This window comes from Dendrobates tinctorius, unplaced genomic scaffold, assembly GCF_039654945.1.
Source record: "Dendrobates tinctorius isolate UK_male_01 unplaced genomic scaffold, ASM3965494v1 ptg000250l, whole genome shotgun sequence".
Classification (NCBI taxonomy): domain Eukaryota; kingdom Metazoa; phylum Chordata; class Amphibia; order Anura; family Dendrobatidae; genus Dendrobates; species Dendrobates tinctorius.
The window spans coordinates 22,703,662-22,715,960 of record NW_027361917.1 but is presented as its reverse complement, the minus strand read 5'-3'; the positions used below and the strand labels follow the sequence as shown (position 1 = coordinate 22,715,960).

At 48.3% G+C, this 12,299-nt stretch overlaps 25 non-coding genes across 25 annotated transcripts; all 25 read right to left on the bottom strand.

Moving 5' to 3' along the window:
* Positions 1-248: 248 nt before the first annotated feature.
* Positions 249-364, bottom strand: LOC141064845 (U5 spliceosomal RNA). Its single transcript, XR_012226015.1, has one exon. It is a non-coding gene; the product is annotated as a U5 spliceosomal RNA (small nuclear RNA).
* A 307-nt stretch (positions 365-671) lies between these two features.
* LOC141065179 (U5 spliceosomal RNA) lies at positions 672-787 on the bottom strand. Its single transcript, XR_012226319.1, has one exon. It is a non-coding gene; the product is annotated as a U5 spliceosomal RNA (small nuclear RNA).
* Positions 788-1,100: 313 nt separating this feature from the next.
* On the bottom strand, positions 1,101-1,216 carry LOC141063979 (U5 spliceosomal RNA). Its single transcript, XR_012225236.1, has one exon. It is a non-coding gene; the product is annotated as a U5 spliceosomal RNA (small nuclear RNA).
* Positions 1,217-1,530: 314 nt separating this feature from the next.
* Positions 1,531-1,646, bottom strand: LOC141063626 (U5 spliceosomal RNA). The gene has a single exon (XR_012224919.1). It is a non-coding gene; the product is annotated as a U5 spliceosomal RNA (small nuclear RNA).
* A 314-nt stretch (positions 1,647-1,960) lies between these two features.
* On the bottom strand, positions 1,961-2,076 carry LOC141063809 (U5 spliceosomal RNA). The gene has a single exon (XR_012225083.1). It is a non-coding gene; the product is annotated as a U5 spliceosomal RNA (small nuclear RNA).
* Positions 2,077-2,390: 314 nt separating this feature from the next.
* LOC141064261 (U5 spliceosomal RNA) lies at positions 2,391-2,506 on the bottom strand. Its single transcript, XR_012225489.1, has one exon. It is a non-coding gene; the product is annotated as a U5 spliceosomal RNA (small nuclear RNA).
* Positions 2,507-4,312: 1,806 nt separating this feature from the next.
* On the bottom strand, positions 4,313-4,426 carry LOC141064528 (U5 spliceosomal RNA). Its single transcript, XR_012225730.1, has one exon. It is a non-coding gene; the product is annotated as a U5 spliceosomal RNA (small nuclear RNA).
* Positions 4,427-4,740: 314 nt separating this feature from the next.
* LOC141064925 (U5 spliceosomal RNA) lies at positions 4,741-4,856 on the bottom strand. Its single transcript, XR_012226087.1, has one exon. It is a non-coding gene; the product is annotated as a U5 spliceosomal RNA (small nuclear RNA).
* Positions 4,857-5,170: 314 nt separating this feature from the next.
* Positions 5,171-5,286, bottom strand: LOC141065086 (U5 spliceosomal RNA). The gene has a single exon (XR_012226232.1). It is a non-coding gene; the product is annotated as a U5 spliceosomal RNA (small nuclear RNA).
* Positions 5,287-5,592: 306 nt separating this feature from the next.
* LOC141064290 (U5 spliceosomal RNA) lies at positions 5,593-5,708 on the bottom strand. The gene has a single exon (XR_012225516.1). It is a non-coding gene; the product is annotated as a U5 spliceosomal RNA (small nuclear RNA).
* A 314-nt stretch (positions 5,709-6,022) lies between these two features.
* On the bottom strand, positions 6,023-6,138 carry LOC141063671 (U5 spliceosomal RNA). The gene has a single exon (XR_012224960.1). It is a non-coding gene; the product is annotated as a U5 spliceosomal RNA (small nuclear RNA).
* A 314-nt stretch (positions 6,139-6,452) lies between these two features.
* On the bottom strand, positions 6,453-6,569 carry LOC141064302 (U5 spliceosomal RNA). The gene has a single exon (XR_012225527.1). It is a non-coding gene; the product is annotated as a U5 spliceosomal RNA (small nuclear RNA).
* A 287-nt stretch (positions 6,570-6,856) lies between these two features.
* LOC141064408 (U5 spliceosomal RNA) lies at positions 6,857-6,972 on the bottom strand. The gene has a single exon (XR_012225622.1). It is a non-coding gene; the product is annotated as a U5 spliceosomal RNA (small nuclear RNA).
* A 314-nt stretch (positions 6,973-7,286) lies between these two features.
* On the bottom strand, positions 7,287-7,402 carry LOC141065128 (U5 spliceosomal RNA). Its single transcript, XR_012226271.1, has one exon. It is a non-coding gene; the product is annotated as a U5 spliceosomal RNA (small nuclear RNA).
* Positions 7,403-7,716: 314 nt separating this feature from the next.
* LOC141064362 (U5 spliceosomal RNA) lies at positions 7,717-7,832 on the bottom strand. The gene has a single exon (XR_012225580.1). It is a non-coding gene; the product is annotated as a U5 spliceosomal RNA (small nuclear RNA).
* A 307-nt stretch (positions 7,833-8,139) lies between these two features.
* LOC141064499 (U5 spliceosomal RNA) lies at positions 8,140-8,255 on the bottom strand. The gene has a single exon (XR_012225704.1). It is a non-coding gene; the product is annotated as a U5 spliceosomal RNA (small nuclear RNA).
* Positions 8,256-8,569: 314 nt separating this feature from the next.
* Positions 8,570-8,685, bottom strand: LOC141065182 (U5 spliceosomal RNA). Its single transcript, XR_012226322.1, has one exon. It is a non-coding gene; the product is annotated as a U5 spliceosomal RNA (small nuclear RNA).
* Positions 8,686-9,003: 318 nt separating this feature from the next.
* On the bottom strand, positions 9,004-9,119 carry LOC141065017 (U5 spliceosomal RNA). The gene has a single exon (XR_012226170.1). It is a non-coding gene; the product is annotated as a U5 spliceosomal RNA (small nuclear RNA).
* A 307-nt stretch (positions 9,120-9,426) lies between these two features.
* On the bottom strand, positions 9,427-9,542 carry LOC141063791 (U5 spliceosomal RNA). Its single transcript, XR_012225068.1, has one exon. It is a non-coding gene; the product is annotated as a U5 spliceosomal RNA (small nuclear RNA).
* A 314-nt stretch (positions 9,543-9,856) lies between these two features.
* Positions 9,857-9,972, bottom strand: LOC141064316 (U5 spliceosomal RNA). The gene has a single exon (XR_012225539.1). It is a non-coding gene; the product is annotated as a U5 spliceosomal RNA (small nuclear RNA).
* Positions 9,973-10,279: 307 nt separating this feature from the next.
* LOC141065177 (U5 spliceosomal RNA) lies at positions 10,280-10,395 on the bottom strand. The gene has a single exon (XR_012226318.1). It is a non-coding gene; the product is annotated as a U5 spliceosomal RNA (small nuclear RNA).
* A 314-nt stretch (positions 10,396-10,709) lies between these two features.
* LOC141064970 (U5 spliceosomal RNA) lies at positions 10,710-10,825 on the bottom strand. Its single transcript, XR_012226126.1, has one exon. It is a non-coding gene; the product is annotated as a U5 spliceosomal RNA (small nuclear RNA).
* A 314-nt stretch (positions 10,826-11,139) lies between these two features.
* LOC141064639 (U5 spliceosomal RNA) lies at positions 11,140-11,255 on the bottom strand. Its single transcript, XR_012225831.1, has one exon. It is a non-coding gene; the product is annotated as a U5 spliceosomal RNA (small nuclear RNA).
* Positions 11,256-11,567: 312 nt separating this feature from the next.
* Positions 11,568-11,683, bottom strand: LOC141064247 (U5 spliceosomal RNA). Its single transcript, XR_012225477.1, has one exon. It is a non-coding gene; the product is annotated as a U5 spliceosomal RNA (small nuclear RNA).
* A 314-nt stretch (positions 11,684-11,997) lies between these two features.
* LOC141064361 (U5 spliceosomal RNA) lies at positions 11,998-12,113 on the bottom strand. Its single transcript, XR_012225579.1, has one exon. It is a non-coding gene; the product is annotated as a U5 spliceosomal RNA (small nuclear RNA).
* Between the last annotated feature and the right edge of the window lie 186 nt (positions 12,114-12,299).

The following is a 12,299-nucleotide window of genomic DNA, read 5'->3' as shown; positions in this document are numbered from 1 at the left end:
ACCTAGAAGTGGGTACGTGGTTTGGCTATGGAAAAACAAAAACGGCAACACACAGCCCATTTTCCGCAGGCTGCTCCGTGTTCAGCTCCATCCTGCTGCCAGAAAGTCACATGTCCCGCTGCCTGGAAGAAGGCCATCCACTGCTACAATATTCAAATGAGAGGCATCTCCCATCAGCCCCAGAGTACAGTCTCCCACCAAACCCCACCCAACCATTCCTTCATTCTGTTGTTGAACCCATCTAAGGAAACCCCAGCAAGCTGGAGAGTGCAAAAATTGCCACAAAACTCAGTTTTGCTTCTCTCCACGGAAATCTTTAGTAAAAGGCGAAAGATTTTTACGTTCTGAAGAGAAGCCAGAGTATACTGGGCAAGTGCTTCCTCATGACCTAACACCATGGGCACAGCCCTCATTTGGCCCAGGGAGACCACCTAGAAGTGGGTGCGTGGTTTGGCTATGGAAAAACAAAAACGGCAACACACAGCCCATTTTCCGCAGGCTGCTCCGTGTTCAGCTCCATCTTGCTGCCAGATTGTCACCTGTCCCGCTGCCTGGAAGAACGCCATCCACTGCTACAATATTCAAATGAGAGACATTTTCCAGCAGCCCCAGAGTACAGTCTCCCACCAAAACCCCACCCACTCATTCCTTCATTCTGTTGTTGAACCCATAGCGCCAGCAAGCTGGAGCGTGCAAAAATTGCCACAAAACTCAGTTTTGCTTCTCTCCACGGAAATCTTTAGTAAAAGGCGAAAGATTTTTACGTTCTGAAGAAAAGCCAGAGTATACTGGGCAAGGGCTTCCTACTGACCTACCACCATGGGCACAGCCCTCATTTGGCCCAGGGAGACCACCTAGAAGTGGGTGCGTGGTTTGGCTATGGAAAAACAAAAACGGCAACACACAGCCCATTTTCCGCAGGCTGCTCTGTGTTCAGCTCCATCCTGCTGCCAGAGAGTCACATGTCCCACTGCCTGGAAGAAGGCCATCCACTGCTACAATATTCAAATGAAAGACATTTCCCAGCAGCCCCATAGTACAGTTTCCCACCAAAATCCACCCACTCATTCCTTCATTCTGTTGTTGAACCCATTTAAGGAAGCCCCAGCAAGCTGGAGCGTGCAAAAATTGCCACAAAACTCAGTTTTGTTTCTCTCCACGGAAATCTTTAGTAAAAGGAGAAAGATTTTTACGTTCTGAAGAGAAGCCAGAGTATACTGGGCAAGGGCTTCCTCCTGACCTACCACCATGGGCACAGCCCTCATTTGGCCCAGGGAGACCACTTAGAAGAGGGTGCGTGGTTTGGCTATGGAAAAACAAAAACGGCAACACACAGCCCATTTTCCGCAGGCTGCTCCGTGTTCAGCTCCATCTTGCTGCCAGAAAGTCACCTGTCCCGCTGCCTGGAAGAACGCCATCCACTGCTACAAAATTCAAATGAGAGACATTTCCCAGCAGCCCCAGAGTACAGTCTCCCACCAAAACCCCACCCACTCATTCCTTCATTCTGTTGTTGAACCCATTTAAGGAAACCCCAGCAAGCTGGAGCGTGCAAAAATTGCCACAAAACTCAGTTTTGCTTCTCTCCACAGAAATCTTTAGTAAAAGGCGAAAGATTTTTACGTTCTGAAGAGAAGCCAGAGTATACTGGGCAAGTGCTTCCTCCTGACCTAACACCATGGGCACAGCCCTCATTTGGCCCAGGGAGACCACCTAGAAGTGGGTGCGTGGTTTGGCTATGGAAAAACAAAAACGGAAACACACAGCCCATTTTCCGCAGGCTGCTCCGTGTTCAGCTCCCTCCTGCTGCCAGAAAGTCACATGTCCCGCTGCCTGGAAGAAGGCCATCCACTGCTACAATATTCAAATGAGAGGCATCTCCCATCAGCCCCAGAGTACAGTCTCCCACCAAAACCCCACCCACTCATTCCTTCATTCTGTTGTTGAACCCATTTAAGGTAGCCCCAGCAAGCTGGAGCGTGCAAAAATTGCCACAAAACTCAGTTTTGCTTCTCTCCACGGAAATCTTTAGTAAAAAGCGAAAGATTTTTACGTTCTGAAGAAAAGCCAGAGTATACTGGTCAAGGGCTTCCTCCTGACCTACCACCATGTGCACAGCCCTCATTTGGCCCAGGGAGACCACCTAGAAGTGGGTGCGTGGTTTTGCTATGGAAAAACAAAAACGGCAACACACAGCCCATTTTCCACAGGCTGCTCCGTGTTCAGCTCCATCGTGCTGCCAGAGAGTCACATGTCCCGCTGCCTGGAAGAAGGCCATCCAGAGCTACAATATTCAAATGAGAGACATTTCCCAGCAGCCCCAGAGTACAGTCTCCCACCAAAACCCCACCCACTCATTCCTTCATTCTTTTGTTGAACCCATTTAAGGAAGTCCCAGCAAGCTGGAGCGTGCAAAAATTGCCACAAAACTCAGTTTTGCTTCTCTCCACGGAAATCTTTAATAAAAGGCGAAAGATTTTTACATTCTGAAAAGAAGCCAGAGTTTACTGGGCAAGGGCTTCCTCCTGACCTACCACCATGGGCACAGCACTCATTTGGCCCAGGGAGATCACCTAGAAGTGGGTGCGTGGTTTGGCTATGGAAAAACAAAATCGGCAACACACAGCCCATTTTCCGCAGGCTGCTCCATGTTCAGCTCCATCTTGCTGCCAGAGAGTCACATGTCCCGCTGCCTGGAAGAAGGCCATCCACTGCTACAATATTCAAGTGAGAGACATTTCCCAGCAGCCCCAGAGTACAGTCTCCCACCAAAACCCCACCCACTCATTCCATCATTCTGTTGTTGAACCCATTTAAGGAAGCCCCAGCAAGCTGGAGCGTGGAGTACTGAAGGAGATAGCAGAAGAAATTTCTGAACCACTCTCCATAATCTTTGAAAATTCTTGGAGAACAGGAGAAGTGCCAGAAGACTGGAGAAGAGCAAATGTTGTTCCTATCTTCAAAAAGGGGAAGAAGGTGGACCCAGGCAACTATAGGCCAGTGAGTCTGACTTCTATACCAGGAAAGATCTTTGAACAAATTATTAAACAACATGTAAGTCAATACCTGGATAAGAATGAAGTGATCAAACAGAGTCAGCATGGGTTTGTAACTAATAAGTCATGTCAGACTAACTTAATTTCCTTCTATGACGGTATCACTGATTGGGTGGATCAAGGAAATGCTGTAGATATAGTATATCTTGACTTCAGCAAAGCATTTGACAAAGTCTCTCATACAATCCTTATTGAAAAAATGACTAAGTATGGAATGGACAAGGCAACTGTTAGGTGGATTCATAGCTGGCTTAGTGATCGGACCCAAAGAGTGGTCGTAAATGGCTGCACATCCAGTTGGAAGAATGTCTCAAGTGGGGTACCACAGGGCTCTGTCCTGGGCCCTGTATTGTTCAACATCTTTATCAACGATTTAGATGAAGGAATTGAGGGTAAACTGATTAAATTTGCTGATGACACAAAGCTAGGAGGGATAACTAATTCTAGAGAAGAGAGAGAGAGGATTCAAAAAGATTTAAATAAACTGGAGAAGTGGGCAGTAACTAACAGAATGGTTTTTAACAGGGAGAAATGCAAAGTACTACATCTGGGCAATAAAAATGAAAAAAGCATATATAGAATGGGAGGAATAGGGCTAAGTGACAGCACATGTGAAAAAGACTTGGGTATACTAATAGATCACAGACTGAATATGAGTCAACAGTGTGATGCAGCAGCAAAAAAGGCAAATGCAGTTCTAGGATGTATTAACAGAAGCATACAGTCTAGATCACGTGAAGTCATTATTTCCCTCTACTCCTCTTTGGTCAGACCACATCTGGAATATTGTGTCCAGTTTTGGGCACCACATTTTAAAAAAGACATCAACAAACTGGAGCAAGTTCAGAAAAGAGCGACCAGAATGGTGACCGGTCTGCAAACCCTGTCTTATGAGGAAAGGTTGCAGGATTTGGGAATGTTTAGTTTGCAAAAGAGAAGACTGAGAGGAGACTTAATTGCTGTCTACAAATATCTAAAGGGCTGTCACATTGTAGAAGGATCAACTTTATTCTCATTTGCACAAGGAAAGACTAGAAGCAATGGGATGAAACTGAATGGGAGGAGACACAGATTAGATATTAGAAAAAACTTTTTGACAGTTAGAGTGATCAATGAGTGGAACAGGCTGCCACGAGAAGTGGTGAGTTCTCCTTCAATGGAAGTCTTCAAACAGAGGCTGGACAGACATCTGATTGGGATGATTTAGCGAATCCTGCTTTGAGCAGGGGGTTGGACCAGATGGCCCAGGAGGTCCCTTTCTATGATTCTATGATTCTAAAAATTGCCACAAAATTCAGTTTTGCTTCTCTCCACGGAAATCTTTAGTAAAAGGCGAAAGATTTTTACGTTCTGAAGAGAAGCCAGAGTATACTGGGCAAGGGCTTCCTCCTGACCTACCACCATGGGCACAGCCCTCATTTGGCCCAGGGAGACCACCTAGAAGTGGGTGCGTGGTTTGGCTATGGAAAAACAAAAACGGCAACACACAGCCCATTTTCCGCAGGCTGCTCCGTGTTCAGCTCCATCCTGCTGCCAGAGAGTCACATGTCCCGCTGCCTGGAAGAAGGCCATCCACTGCTACAAAATTCAAATGAGAGACATTTCCCAGCAGCCCCAGAGTACAGTCTCCCACCAAAACCCCACCCACTCATTCCTTCATTCTGTTGTTGAACCCATTTAAGGAAGCCCCAGCAAGCTGGAACGTGCAAAAATTGCCAAAAAACTCAGTTTTGCTTCTCTCCACGGAAATCTTTAGTAAAAGGCGAAAGATTTTTACGTTCTGAAGAAAAGCCAGAGTATACTGCGCATGGGCTTCCTCCTGACCTACCACCATGGCCGCAGCCCTCATTTGGCCCAGGGAGACCACCTAGAAGTGGGTGCGTGGTTTGGCGATTTAAAAACAAAAACGGCAACACACAGCCCATTTTCCGCAGGCTGCTCCGTGTTCAGCTCCATCCTGCTGCCAGAGCGTCACGTGTCCCGCTGACTGAAAAAAGGCCATCCACTGCTACAATATTCAAATGAGAGACATTTCCCAGCAGCCCCAGAGTACAGTCTCCCACCAAAACCCCACCCACTCATTCCTTCATTCTGTTGTTGAACCCATTTAAGGAAGCCCCAGCAAGCTGGAGCGTGCAAAAATTGGCACAAAACTCAGTTTTGCTTCTCTCCACGGAAATCTTTAGTAAAAGGCAAAAGATTTTTACGTTCTGTAGAAAAGCCAGAGTACACGGCGCAAGGGCTTCCTCCTGACCTACCACCATGGCCGCAGCCCACATTTGGCCCAGGGAGACCACCTAGAAGTGGGTGCGTGGTTTGGCTATGGAAAAACAAAAACGGCAACACACAGCCCATTTTCCGCAGGCTGCTCTGTGTTAAGCTCCATCCTGCTGCCAGAGAGTCACATGTCCCGCTGCCTGGAAGAAGGCCATCCACTGCTACAATATTCAAATGAGAAGCATTTCCCATCAGCCCCAGAGTACAGGCTCCCACCAAAACCCCACCCACTCATTCTTTCATTGATCCCATTTAAGGAAGCCCCAAGAAGCTGGAGCATGCAAAAATTGCCACAAAACTCAGTTTTGCTTCTCTTCACGGAAATCTTTAGTAAAAGGCAAAAGATTTATACGTTCTGAAGAGAAGCCAGAGTATGCTGGGCAAGGGCTTGCTCCTGACCTACCACCATGGGCACAGCCCTCATTTGGCCCAGGGAGACCACCTAGAAGTGGGTGCGTGGTTTGGCTATGGAAAAACAAAAACAGCAACACACAGCCCATTTTCCGCAGGCTGCTCCGTGTTCAGCTCCATCGTGCTGCCAGAGAGTCACATGTCCCGCTGCCTAGAAGAATGCCTTCCACTGCTACAATATTCAAATGAGAGACAGATCCCAGCAGCCCCAGAGTACAGTCTCCCACCAAAACCCCACCCACTCATTCCTTCATTCTGTTGTTGAACCCATTTAAGGAAGCCCCAGGAAGCTGGAGCATGCAAAAATTTCAACAAAACTCAGGTTTGCTTCTCTCCACGGAAATCTTTATTAAAAGGCGAAAGATTTTTACGTTCTGAAGAGAAGCCAGAGTATATTGGGCAAGGGCTTCCTCCTGACCTAACACCATGGGCACAGCCCTCTTTTGGCCCAGGGAGACCACCTAGAAGTGGGTGCATGGTTTGGCTATGGAAAAACAAAAATGGCAACACACAGCCCATTTTCCGCAGGCTGCTCCGTGTTCAGCTCCATCGTGCTGCCAGAGAGTCACATGTCCCGTTGCCTGGAAGAAGGCCATCCACTGCTACAATATTCAAATGAGAGACATTTCCCAGGAGCCCCAGAGTACAGTCTCCCACCAAAACCCCACCCACTCATTCCTTCATTCTGTTGTTGAACCCATTTAAGGAAGCCCCAGCAAGCTGGAGCGTGCAAATAATGCCAGAAAACTCAGTTTTGCTTCTCTCCACGGAAATCTTTAGTAAAAGGCAAAAGATTTTTTACGTTTTGAAGAAAAGCCAGAGTATACTGGGCAAAGGCTTCCTCCAGACCTACCAACATGGCCGCAACCCTCATTAGGCCCAGGGAGACCACCTAGAAGTGGGTGCGTGGTTTTGCTATGTAAAAACAAAAACGGCAACACACAGCCCATTTTCCACAGGCTGCTCCGTGTTCAGCTCCATCGTGCTGCCAGAGAGTCACATGTCCCGCTGCCTGGAAGAAGGCCATCCAGAGCTACAATATTCAAATGAGAGACATTTCCCAAAACCCCACCCACTCATTCCTTCTTTCTGTTGTTGAACCCATTTAAAGAAGTCCCAGCAAGCTGGAGCGTGCAAAAATTGCCACAAAACTCAGTTTTGCTTCTCTCCACTGAAATCTTTAATAAAAGGCGAAAGATTTTTACATTCTGAAGAGAAGCCAGAGTATACTGGGCAAGGGCTTCCTCCTGACCTACCACCATGGGCACAGCCCTCATTTGGCCCAGGGAGACCACCTAGAAGTGGGTGCGTGGTTTGGCTATAGAAAAACAAAAACGGCAACACACAGCCCATTTTCCGCAGGCTGCTCCATGTTCAGCTCCATCTTGCTGCCAGAGAGTCACATGTCCTGCTGCCTGGAAGAAGGCCATCCACTGCTACAATATTCAAATGAGAGACATTTCCCAGCAGCCCCAGAGTACAGTCTCCCACCAAAACCCCACCCACTCATTACTTCATTCTGTTGTTGAATCCATTTAAGGAAGCCCCAGCAAGCTGGAGCGTGCAAAAATTGCCACAAAATTCAGTTTTGCTTCTCTCCACGGAAATCTTTAGTAAAAGGCGAAAGATTTTTACGTTCTGAAGAGAAGCCAGAGTATACTGGGCAAGGGCTTCCTCCTGACCTACCACCATGGGTACAGCCCTCATTTGGCCCAGGGAGACCACCTAGAAGTGGATGCGTGGTTTCGCTATGGAAAAACAAAAACGGCAACACACAGCCCATATTCCGCAGGCTGCTCCGTGTTCAGCTCCATCTTGCTGCCAGATTGTCACCTGTCCCGCTGCCTGGAAGAACGCCATCCACTGCTACAATATTCAAATGAGAGACATTTCCCAGCAGCCCCAGAGTACAGTCTCCCACCAAAACCCCACCCACTCATTCCTTCATTCTGTTGTTGAACCCATTTAATGAAGCCCCAGCAAGCTGGAGCGTGCAAAAATTGCCACAAAACTCAGTTTTGCTTCTCTCCACGGAAATCTTTAATAAAAGGCGAAAGATTTTTACATTCTGATGAAAAGCCAGAGTATACTGGGCAAGGGCTTCCTCCTGACCTACCACCATGGGCACAGCCCTCATTTGGCCCAGGGAGACCACCTAGAAGTGGGTGCATGGTTTGACTATGGAAAAACAAAAACGGCAACACACAGCCCATTTTCCGCAGGCTGCTCCGTGTTCAGCTCCATCCTGCTGCCAGAGAGTCACATGTCCAGCTGCCTGGAAGAAGGCCATCCACTGCTACAATATTCAAATGAGAGGCATTTCCCATAAGCCCCAGAGTACAGTCTCCCACCAAAACCCCACCCACTCATTCCTTCATTCTGTTGTTGAACCCATAGCGCCAGCAAGCTGGAGCGTGCAAAAATTGCCACAAAAATAAGTTTTGCTTCTCTCCACGGAAATCTTTAGTAAAAGGCGAAAGATTTTTACGTTCTGAAGAAAAGCCAGAGTATACTGGGTAAGGGCTTCCTACTGACCTACCACCATGGGCACAGCCCTCATTTGGCCCAGGGAGACCACCTAGAAGTGGGTGCGTGGTTTGGCTATGGAAAAACAAAAACGGCAACACACAGCCCATTTTCCGCAGGCTGCTCCGTGTTCAGCTCCATCGTGCTGCCAGAGAGTCACATGTTCCGCTGCCTGGAAGCAGGCCATCCACTGCTACAATATTCAAATGAGAGGCATTTCCCATCAGCCCCAGAGTACAGTCTCCCACCAAAACCCCACCCACTCATTCCTTCATTCTGTTGTTGAACCCATTTAAGGAAGCCCCAGCAAGCTGGAGCGTGCAAAAATTGCCACAAAACTCAGTTTTGCTTCTCTCCACGGAAATCTTTAGTAAAAGGCGAAAGATTTTTACGTTCTGAAGAGAAGCCAGAGTATACAGAGCAAGAGCTTCCTCCTGACCTACCACCATGGGCCCAGCCCTCATTTGGCCCAGGGAGACCACCTAGAAGTGGGTGCATGGTTTGGCTATGAAAAAACAAAAAAGGCAACACACAGCCCATTTTCCGCAGGCTGTTCCGTGTTCAGCTCCATCGTGCTGCCAGAGAGTCACATGTCCCGCTGCCTGGAAGAAGGCCATCCACTGCTACAATTTTCAAATGAGAGACATTTCCCAGCAGCCCCAGAGTACAGTCTCCCACCAAAACCCCACCCACCCACTCATTCCTTCATTCTGTTGTTGAACCCATTTAAGGAAGCCACAGCAAGCTGGGGCATGCAAAAATTGCCACAAAACTCAGTTTTGCTTCTCTCCACGGAAATCTTTAGTAAAAGGCGAAAGATTTTTACGTTCTGAAGAGAAACCAGAGTATACTGGGTAAGGGCTTCCTCCTGACCTACCACCATGGGCACAGCCCTCATTTGGCCCAGGGAGACCACCTAGAAGTGGGTGCATGGTTTGACTATGGAAAAACAAAAACGGCAACACACAGCCCATTTTCCGCAGGCTGCTCCGTGTTCAGCTCCATTCTGCTGCCAGAGAGTCACATGTCCCGCTGCCTGGAAGAAGGCCATCCACTGCTACAATATTCAAATGAGCGGCATTTCCCATAAGCCCCAGAGTACAGTCTCCCACCAAAACCCCACCCACTCATTCCTTCATTCTGTTGTTGAACCCATAGCGCCAGCAAGCTGGAGCGTGCAAAAATTGCCACAAAACTCAGTTTTGCTTCTCTCCACGGAAATCTTTAGTAAAAGGCGAAAAATTTTTACGTTCTGAAGAAAAGCCAGAGTATACTGGGCAAGGGCTTCCTCCTGACCTACCACCATGGGCACAGCCCTCATTTGGCCCAGGGAGACCACCTAGAAGTGGGTGCGTGGTTTGGCTATGGAAAAACAAAAATGGCAACACACAGCCCATTTTCCGCTGGCTGCTCCGTGTTCAGCTCCATCGTGCTGCCAGAGAGTCACATGTCCCGTTGCCTGGAAGAAGGCCATCCACTGCTACAATATTCAAATGAGAGACATTTCCCAGCAGCCCCAGAGTACAGTCTCCCACCAAAACCCCACCCACTCATTCCTTCATTCTGTTGTTGAAGCCATTTAAGGAAGTCCCAGCAAGCTGGAGCGTGCAAAAATTGTCACAAAACTCAGTTTTGCTTCTCTCCACAGAAATCTTTAATAAAAGGCGAAAGATTTTTACATTCTGAAGAGAAGCCAGAGTATACTGGGCAAGGGCTTCCTCCTGACCTACCACCATGGGCACAGCCCTCATTTGGCCCAGGGAGACCACCTAGAAGTGGGTGCGTGGTTTGGCTATGGAAAAACAAAAACGGCAACACACAGCCCATTTTCCGCAGGCTGCTCCGTGTTCAGCTCTATCTTGCTGCCAGATTGTCACCTGTCCCGCTGCCTGGAAGAACGCCATCCACTGCTACAATATTCAAATGAGAGACATTTCCCAGCAGCCCCAGAGTACAGTCTCCCACAAAAACCCCACCCACTCATTCCTTCATTCTGTTGTTGAACCCATAGCGCCAGCAAGCTGGAGCGTGCAAAAATTGCCACAAAACTCAGTTTTGCTTCTCTCCACGGAAATCTTTAGTAAAAGGCGAAAGATTTTTACGTTCTGAAGAAAAGCCAGAGTATACTGGGCAAGGGCTTCCTACTGACCTACCACCATGGGCACAGCCCTCATTTGGCCCAGGGAGACCACCTAGAAGTGGGTGCGTGGTTTGGCTATGGAAAAACAAAAACGGCAACACACAGCCCATTTTCCGCAGGCTGCTCTGTGTTCAGCTCCATCCTGCTGCCAGAGAGTCACATGTCCCGCTGCCTGGAAAAAAGGCCATCCACTGCTACAATATTCAAATGAAAGACATTTCCCAGCAGCCCCATAGTACAGTTTCCCACCAAAATCCACCCACTCATTCCTTCATTCTGTTGTTGAACCCATTTAAGGAAGCCCCAGCAAGCTGGAGCGTGCAAAAATTGCCACAAAACTCAGTTTTGTTTCTCTCCACGGAAATCTTTAGTAAAAGGCGAAAGATTTTTACGTTCTGAAGAGAAGCCAGAGTATACTGGGCAAGGGCTTCCTCCTGACCTACCACCATGGGCACAGCCCTTATTTGGCCCAGGGAGACCACCTAGAAGAGGGTGCGTGGTTTGGCTATGGAAAAACAAAAACGGCAACACACAGCCCATTTTCCGCAGGCTGCTCTGTGTTAAGCTCCATCCTGCTGTCAGAGAGTCACATGTCCCGCTGCCTGGAAGAAGGCCATCCACTGCTACAATATTCAAATGAGAAGCATTTCCCATCAGCCCCAGAGTACAGGCTCACACCAAAACCCCACCCACTCATTCTTTCATTCTGTTGTTGAACCCATTTAAGGAAGCCCCAGCAAGCTGGAGCATGCAAAAATTGCCACAAAACTCAGTTTTGCTTTTCTCCACAGAAATCTTTAGTAAAAGGCGAAAGATTTTTACATTCTGAAAAGAAGCCAGAGGATACTGGGCAAGGGCTTGCTCCTGACCTACCACCATGGTCACAGCCCTCATTTGGCCCAGGGAGACCACCTAGAAGTGGGTGCGTGGTTTGGCTATGGAAAAACAAAAACAGCAACACAGCCCATTTTCCGCAGGCTGCTCCGTGTTCAGCTCCATCGTGCTGCCAGAGAGTCACATGTCCCGCTGCCTAGAAGAAGGCCATCCACTGCTACAATATTCAAATGAGAGACAGATCCCAGCAGCCCCAGATGACAGTCTCCCACCAAAACCCCACCCACTCATTCCTTCATTCTGTTGTTGAACCCATTTAAGGAAGCCCCAGCAAGCTGGAGCATGCAAAAATTGCCACAAAACTCAGGTTTGCTTCTCTCCACGGAAATCTTTAGTAAAAGGCGAAAGATTTTTACGTTCTGAAGAGAAGCCAGAGTATACTGGGCAAGGGCTTCCTCCTGACCTACCACCATGGGCACAGCCCTCATTTGGCCCAGGGAGACCACCTAGAAGTGGGTGCGTGGTTTGGCTATGGAAAAACAAAAATGGCAACACACAGCCCATTTTCCGCAGTCTGCTCCGTGTTCAGCTCCATCGTGCTGCCAGAGAGTCACATGTCCCATTGCCTGGAAGAAGGCCATCCACTGCTACAATATTCAAATGAGAGACATTTCCCAGCAGCCCCAGAGTACAGTCTCCCACCAAAACCCCACCCACTCATTCCTTCATTCTGTTGTTGAACACATTTAATGAAGCCCCAGCAAGCTGGAGCGTGCAAAAATTGCCACAAAACTCAGTTTTGCTTCTCTCCACGGAAATCTTTAATAAAAGGCGAAAGATTTTTACATTCTGATGAAAAGCCAGAGTATACTGGGCAAGGGCTTCCTCCTGACCTACCACCATGGGCACAGCCCTCATTTGGCCCAGGGAGACCACCTAGAAGTGGGTGCATGGTTTGACTATGGAAAAACAAAAACGGCAACACACAGCCCATTTTCCGCAGGCTGCTCCGTGTTCAGCTCCATCCTGCTGCCAGAGAGTCACATGTCCAGCTG